At 45.8% G+C, this 7,864-nt stretch overlaps 1 protein-coding gene across 1 annotated transcript in view; it reads left to right on the top strand.

The window, feature by feature from the left end:
• Positions 1-1,658: 1,658 nt before the first annotated feature.
• The window catches only part of LOC145361314 (shugoshin 1-like), a 32,280-nt gene continuing 26,074 nt past the window's right edge, over positions 1,659-7,864 (top strand). The window contains exon 1 of the mRNA XM_080216974.1: positions 1,659-1,700. The gene's annotated coding sequence lies outside the window, so the exon portion shown is untranslated. The remainder of the gene's footprint in view (positions 1,701-7,864) is intronic.

The following is a 7,864-nucleotide window of genomic DNA, read 5'->3' as shown; positions in this document are numbered from 1 at the left end:
TGGGCGGCACAATGGTTCACACTGCTGCCTCACAGCACTAGGGACCCGGGTTCACTTCCTGGCTTTGGGTCACTGTCTGCGCAGAGTCTGCACGTTCTCCCATTTCTGCGTGGGTTTCCTCCCACAGTCTGAAAGATGTGTTTGTTAGGTGCATTGGCCATTCTGAATTCTCACTCAGTGTACCTGGACAGATGCCAGCGTGTGGCGACTTGCGGATTTTCACAGTAACTTCATTGCAGTGTTAATGTTAGTGTATTTGTGACACTAATAAACTTTAAAAAAATCTCATCTTCATCAAGATATAGATTGTGATCAGTGAGCTCACCTTTCGGCAAGACGTTAACCTCAAAGAAACCCATCAGACATTGATCTCAACGTCTTTCAGCTGATTGCATTCTGAGTCTTGAAGTCCTATCATCTTCTTTGTCTCTGAATCCATAAAGAGGGTTATTATTCTGCCATCAATAATTCTAATTTTGCCCATTACTTTAAGTGTAGGTTAGCTTCTGACACCACTGATGAAATTAAATGTCTCAATTTTTCCTAAGCACCACTGCTTCAGTGCCCAAGTGTGGCTGCCATGTACCATAATACTACGGATTAAGTAGAGGTCACCATATGTGCCACACACATCCACCAATTTCCTCTGACAATAGGAATGAAAATGTTCCACTGTGCCAACAGGCTATGTTTACTTTAAGGTTGGCAGATGAGTTGGCTCATAATATCAACAATATTTAGCTGACAACACTGAGCTTTAATGCAACCATGAAATTGAGCTGTACAATAAACAATACTAAATGGTCACACCCACATGGAAACAGGCTCCCAGCCACCAGAGGGCAATAACATATAGAGGCAAAAGGATAACAATTAGTAAGAGATAATTTTAGAATTGATACCGTGGTGTTCTTTTACACGTGGAATAAACTTCCAAGTAAATAACAGCACGTTTCACAGCCTCACGCCACCCCAAAGTACTTTATAGCCAACGGAATATTGGTGTAATGTAGGAAACATGGCAGCGAATTTGTACACAGCAAGCACCCGCAAACAGCGATGTGATAACGATGAGATCATTTTGTGATCTTGACTGGGGGATAGGTCACCAAAGACAATTCCACTGCTCACACTTGGCTGGTTCAGTGTAAACTTCTTAATGGTAGTTCACAAATTCTGCTACTTTCGAAGAAAAGACTTCTTTGAAATACCATCTGACAAGCTTGGTTTGATGGCACAACCAAACGCCAGCACCTACCACTGCTGACACTAGACAGGACAGTACCGTAGAGGCAAAACTATCCGACATTACAATGATGAACCTGACAATCCACCAGGGTGGAAGGACCGAATAGTCTGCCTCTGCTCGCTCCCTATTTTCATTCAACCTCTGCTGAACATATCAGGTAGAAAATTACATCTGTCCAGTACGGGCAGTACTATGAGCAGCTCGCTCTATCAGTCTGAGCTAACCGCCTCGCTCCCTTATGAAGCAGCTGCTCTGAGTGACTATTCCATAATATTCACAAACCCTGCCCCCTCTGCCTGCCCACTCACTGCCGCCGCGCGGCATGACGTCACGGACTCGGGCCGTTGGTGGTCACGTGCTGGATTCGCAAGCAACCAATCAGCTTCGGCGGTGGGTAAGTTTGAATCGGGTTGTTTAGAATCTGCAATCAGACAGCGCGAGCCAGCAGCAGGTAGGCCCGAGGGAGAGGGGGGTACCGGGTACCGGGCACCGGGCGAGAGGGGGTAGGGGGCAGAGGGCACCGGGGGGAGGGGTCCGGGACCGGGAGGAGAGGAGGGCACCGGGGGAAGGGGGGGAGAGGCCAGCGGGGACGGGGCACCGCGGGGTGGAGGGAGTGCACAGGGGGAGAGATCCGGGGGGAGCAAGAGGGAGAGAAGGGGACATGGGGGAGAGGGGGGGGGGGGGGGGATCGGGAGGGAGGGGCCACCGGGGGACGGGGAGAGGAGGCACTGGGGGAGGGGCGGTGGGGGTCGAGGTGTGGGTGGTGGGGGCAAGGGGTATCTTTTTCCTGACAAGAAGGTGGAAGAGAGAATGTCCATGATGCATGGGGTCCTTGATTATGCTGGCTGCTTTACCAAGGCAATGGGAAGTGTGAACAAAGTAAATGGATGGAAGGCTGGTTTGAGTGATTGGGCTTTGTTCACAACATTTTGTAGCCTCTTGTGGCCTTGAATAGTGCAGGAGCCATACCAAGTTGTGATACAGCCGGAAATAATGCTTTCTTTGATGCATCTAAAAGTTGGTGAGAGTCGTGCGGACATGCCAAATTTCCTTAGTCTTCTGAGAAAGTAGAGGCATTGTTGAGCTTTCTTAACTCTCGTGTCAGCTTGGGGGGACCAGGACAGGTTGTTGGTGATCTGGACATCTAAAACCGTGAAGCTCTTGATCATTTCTGCTTCATCCCCATTAATATTGACGGGGCATGTCCTCCACTACGCTTCCTGAAGTCTATGACAATCTCCTTTGTTTTATTGACATTGAGGGAGAGGTTATTGTCGTCGCACTAGTTCACCAAATTGATTCTCTGTCTTTTTCCTGTATTCTGCCTCATCATTGTTTGAGATTTGACTCACTATGGTGGTGTCATCAGCAAACTTGAAGATCGAGTTGGAGGGGAATTTAGTCCCAGTCATAGGTGTATAAGGGGCATATTAACGGGCTGAGGACACAGCCTTGTGAGGCACTGGTGTGGAGGATGATCGTGGAGGAGGTGTTGTTGCCTATCCTTACTGATTGCAGTCTGTGGGTTAGGAAGTCTAGGATCCAGTTGCACTGTTTCCCCAGGCCACTGAATTTAGAGGTGAGTTTCTTAGGAATAATGGTGTTGAAGGCTGAGCTTAGTTGATACAAAGGTGTTCCAGAGTTGAATGCAGGGCCAGGGAGATGGCATCTGCTGTGGACCTGTGAACTGGAGTGGACCCAGGCAATCCGGGAGGCTGGAATTGATTCATGCCATGACTAACCTTTTGAAGCACTTCATAATGATGGATGTCAGAACCATCGGGCGACAGTCATTAAAGCACGCTGCTTGGCTTTTCTTTCGCACTGGAATGATTGTCATTGTCTTGAAGCAGATAGGGACCTCAGATTGTTGTAAAGAGAGATTGAAGGTGTCTGTGAATACCCTGCCAGCTAGTCTGCGCAGGATCTGAGTGCTTGCCCCTTCTGGGCCAGTTGCTTTCCATGGGTTGACCTTTGAGAAAGATGTTCTGACATCTCCAATGATGACCTTGGATACAGGTTCTTCTGGGTGGAGGGCGTGCTCTTGCTGATCTCTTGCTCAAAACAAGCATAGAAGCATTGAGCTCATCAGGGAGGGTGAATTGATGCCGTTGATTTTACATGCCTGATGAAGCAGCAGTGCTCCGAAAGCTTGTAGGCTGTTATGTCATGTATCCCTTGCCAAAGTCGGTAGGGGTCTGGTCTGGCTAGCTTGGTCCGGTACTGTATTTTGGCATCTTTAATGGATCTCCTTAGATCAAATCTGGTTTTCTTGTATAGCCATGATGTGGAGATGCTGGTGTTGGACTGGGGTAAGCACAGTAAGAAGTCTCACATACAGGTTAAAGTCCAACATGTTTATTTGGCAGCACAAGCTTTCGGAGCACTGCTGCTTCAGCAGGTGAGTACGGACTTGTGTTCAGAAACAGGACATACAAAGACAAACTCAATTTACAAGATAATGTTTGGAATGCAAGCCTTTACAGGTAATCAAGTCTCAAAGGTACAGACAATGTGAGTGGATATGGGTATCTTGCATAGGTCAGGATAGCCTGCCTTGAACACCTTAGACCTGGACTTCAGCAAGCAGTGGATATCCCTGTTCATCCATGCTTTCTGGTTGCAACAATGAATAGATGAACCAATGACCATTTCTTGAAATAACAGTACATCATACAGCCTTTGAGCATTTTCTGCTATCTAATAATATCTGCACACCAGTTTCCATAACCCCCTTATATCTTTGGTTAACAAAAATCTATCAAATCTCATTTAAAATTAAAAAATAACTCAGCATCAACTCTTTGTCGAAGACAAGCTCCTAGCTTGTAACTACTCCTGAAAGATCAGGCTCTAACTTTTATGCATTGCTCCTTAGTCCTTGATTCCTCAAACAGCAAAATGAGTGTCTCTGTCAGTTTCCTTAATACTATGAAAATTAAAAGTTTAAGAACTGATCTGATCAAATTTTAAGTGCAACTCTAAATCTTATTATTGGTTTTGGTAAATTAAATTCAAATTTGATTTCTGTTCTTGTGAGTCTATCTCCAAGGCCATTATTATATCCTTCCTAAGATATGGAGCCCAGAATTGAACACACACACTCCAGGTGAACATAAGAACATAAGAAATAGGAGCAGGAGTAGGCCATCTGGCCCTTCGAGCCTGCCCCGCCATTCAATAAGATCATGGCTGATCTGTCATGGCTCAGTTCCACATTCCCGCCCTCTCCCCATAACCCTTAATCCCCTCTCTTATCAAAAACCCATCAACCCGCGTCTTAAAAATATTTAGCGAGGTAGCCTCCACCACTTCAACGGGCAGAGAATTCCAGAGATTCACCACCCTTTGAGTAAAGAAGTTCCTCCTCAACTCCGTTCTAAACCGCCTCCCCTTTATTTTGAGGCTGTGCCCCCTAGTCCTACTATCCTTTCTGAGCGGGAAGAGTCTCTCCACCTCTATCCTATCCATCCCATTCATCATCTTATACGTCTCAATGAGATCTCCCCTCATTCTTCTAAACTCTAACGAGTACAAGCCTAGTTTATTCAGCCTCTCCTCATAGCTCAACCCCCTCAACTCCGGCATCAGCCTAGTAAACCTCCTCTGCACTCCCTCCAAGGCCAAAATATCCTTGCATAAGTACGGCGCCCAAAACTGCACACAGTACTTCAGCTGCGGCCTCACCAATGCCCTATACAGCCGCAGCAAGACCTCCCTACTTTTATATTCAATCCCCCTCGCTATGAAGGCCAGCATCCCATTCGCCTTCCTGACCACCTGCTGCACCTTCAGGCTGGGTTTTTGCGACTCATGCACAAGGACCCCGAGGTCCCTCTGCACCGTCGCCTGCTGCAGTTTTTCGCCACTTAAGTAATAGTCCTTCCTACCATTATTCCTACCAAAGTGGACCACCTCGCACTTGCCAACATTAAATTCCATTGGCCATTTCCTGGCCCATTCGCCCAGCCTATCTAGATCCTTCTGCAGACTCTCCACACCCTCCGCGCAATTTGCCGTTCCACCAATCTTGGTGTCATCAGCAAATTTCGAAACCCTACACTCGGTTCCCTCCTCCAGATCATCTATATAAATGGTAAATAGCTGAGGCCCCAGCACTGACCCCTGGGGCACTCCACTAGTCACCATCCGCCAATCCGTATAGCACCCATTGACCCCCACTCTCTGCCTCCTATTTGACAACCAATCCTCTATCCATGCTAACATCCTACCCCCAACTCCATGTCCCCTGACCTTCTGCAATAACCTCTTGTGAGGTACCTTGTCAAACGCCTTCTGAAAATCAAGAAAGACCACATCCACCGGCTCTCCTCTATCCACCGCCCTAGACACATCCTCATAGAACTCCAGTAAATTTGTCAGACACGACTTCCCTTTAACGAAACCGTGCTGCGTCTGCTCTAGCAAGCACTTTCTCTCAAGATGCCTCGCTATTTCCTCCTTGATGACGGATTCTAACATTTTACCTACAACCGACGTTAAACTAACTGTCCTATAATTCCCTGCCTTTTGCCTGGCACCCTTCTTAAACAACAGTGTAACATTAGCCGTTTTCCAATCTTCCGGCACTTCCCCGGAATCCAGTGACATCTGGAAAATAACCACCAAGGCATCCACTATCACCTCCGCCATTTCTTTCAGAACCCTCAGATGCATTCCATCCGGTCCTGGCGACTTGTCCACAATCTGCCCCTCCAGTCTGTCGAGCACCACCTCTCTAGTAACAGTAATGTCATTAAGACCCTCCAGTCCTACCACCTTTCCATCTCTAACACCTGGCAAATTATTCACGTCCTCCTCCGTAAAGACAAACAAAAATGTTATTTAAGACCTCAGCCATATCCCCATCCCCTACCACTAAGTCCCCCTTCTCATCCTCTAAGGGACCAACGTTCACCCTAGCCAGCCTCTTCCCACCTTGTATAAGTATATTGCACCTGATATTCTAGCCCGGTAGACAAAGAGGCCAGCCTTCCATTGCCCTTTTTGATTATTCCCTGTATCTGTTCATTACATTTGTACGTGAAACCTCAGTTCACTTCCATTGATTCTAAGTTTTTGCCATTTAGAAATTTTTTTTGTTGTTTACTTTATTCCAATCCAATCAAGTCAAATTAAAGCCAATTCAGTTGGGACATTCAGCCAAGTTGGGACAATCCCGATCCAAGCTGACAAGACAGGGCTCTCACCTCCTGTCTTGGGCTTGATCTACATGATCCAAGTTGATTGGAGTAGGTGTAGCTCCTCATCCAAGGCTTGATCTAATTTGCATCTTAGCCAAAAGGCCGAGATGCCGCTTTAAAAAATTGCTTCAAGTGAAGCTGAAATGTAACCTAATGACTTCAACCAAGTGCAGCATGTCGATACTACGTCTGACCTCAGGTTTAAAAGGGAAAAAAAGCACTTGCATCACCTTCTAATTCTAAATTCCCCATTCTGCTTATGATGCATGAGATTAGAGATGGTGGTGTGGATGTAATGTCATTGGACTAGTAATCCAGAAATGAGCTAATACTCTGGGGGCATGGGTTCAAGTCTCAGCTGGTAGAATTTTAGTCAATGAATTTGGAATAGAAAACCATAATATAAAAACGCAAAATACCACATTAATATATGTATACTATTACTGAGACTGATACAGTTTTATATTTTTATCTTGACATAAAACTACTCTAATCTCAGCAATGATGACCATGAAGCTATTGAATTTAAAAGAGGATGAGGGGCTAATGGTAAAAAAAAGTTTGAAATCCATAAAACCCATGCATTGTGGGTATATGCTCAGTTGTGTGTGTGATCTAAATCTGGAGGAGGTTAGAGATCATAGAATTAGGAAATGATACAGGACAGAAGGTCATTTGCCCATCATGCTTGTGCTGGGTCTTTGGAAATGCTATCCAATTTGCCCTATTTCCTGCTTATTTTTCCGACAGCCCAGCACATTTTTACATTTTAAATAAACATCCAAAATGGTGGTGCACTCCAGATTACCAACATTTGGTGTGATTTATTTTTTCCTTCATGTTACCTCTGGTTCTTCTGCCAAATTACCTTTGCATTCATGTCCTCCAATATCTGATCCTTCTGCCTCTGAACGAGCAGGAAAGAGAAACTCATTAAAATTGTGCACAGATCTATTAAATCTTGCCTACTATTAGGAGAATAGCCCCTGTTTCTTTTCACTGACTGAAGTAATCCATCATTCCTTTTGTACTCTCGCAAAGGCCATGTCATCATCTGCTGTTGCTTGATTTGAGGATGATGTCAACTCAGGGCTGTGTGTTTTTGCCACCATTGTGTGTCTGAGGGCAGGCTGTCTTATGGAATCTGGATTGCAAGGTTTGACTTAACTAGTGTTTCCCATTGCAGTCCACCTGGTGTAGGTGCATCCATGGTGCTGCTAGGAAGGGAGTTCCAGGCTTTTGACCGAGTGACAGCAAAAGAAAGACAATATGATTCCATATGAGGGTAAGGGTTTGACAGAACTAACACACAATTCTACTCCCTTTCTACCTGGCTCCAACTAGTCCTCTCCCTGTCCCACTCTTGCTCCGTATTGACACATCTTCTGTACAGTTTCCAATGGTCTAGCAA

Source organism: Carcharhinus amblyrhynchos, chromosome 2, assembly GCF_965287045.1.
Source record: "Carcharhinus amblyrhynchos chromosome 2, sCarAmb.v2.hapA, whole genome shotgun sequence".
Classification (NCBI taxonomy): Eukaryota; Metazoa; Chordata; class Chondrichthyes; order Carcharhiniformes; family Carcharhinidae; genus Carcharhinus; species Carcharhinus amblyrhynchos.
The sequence above is the reverse complement of the archived record's forward strand: the minus strand, read 5'-3'. Positions and strand labels throughout refer to the sequence as shown.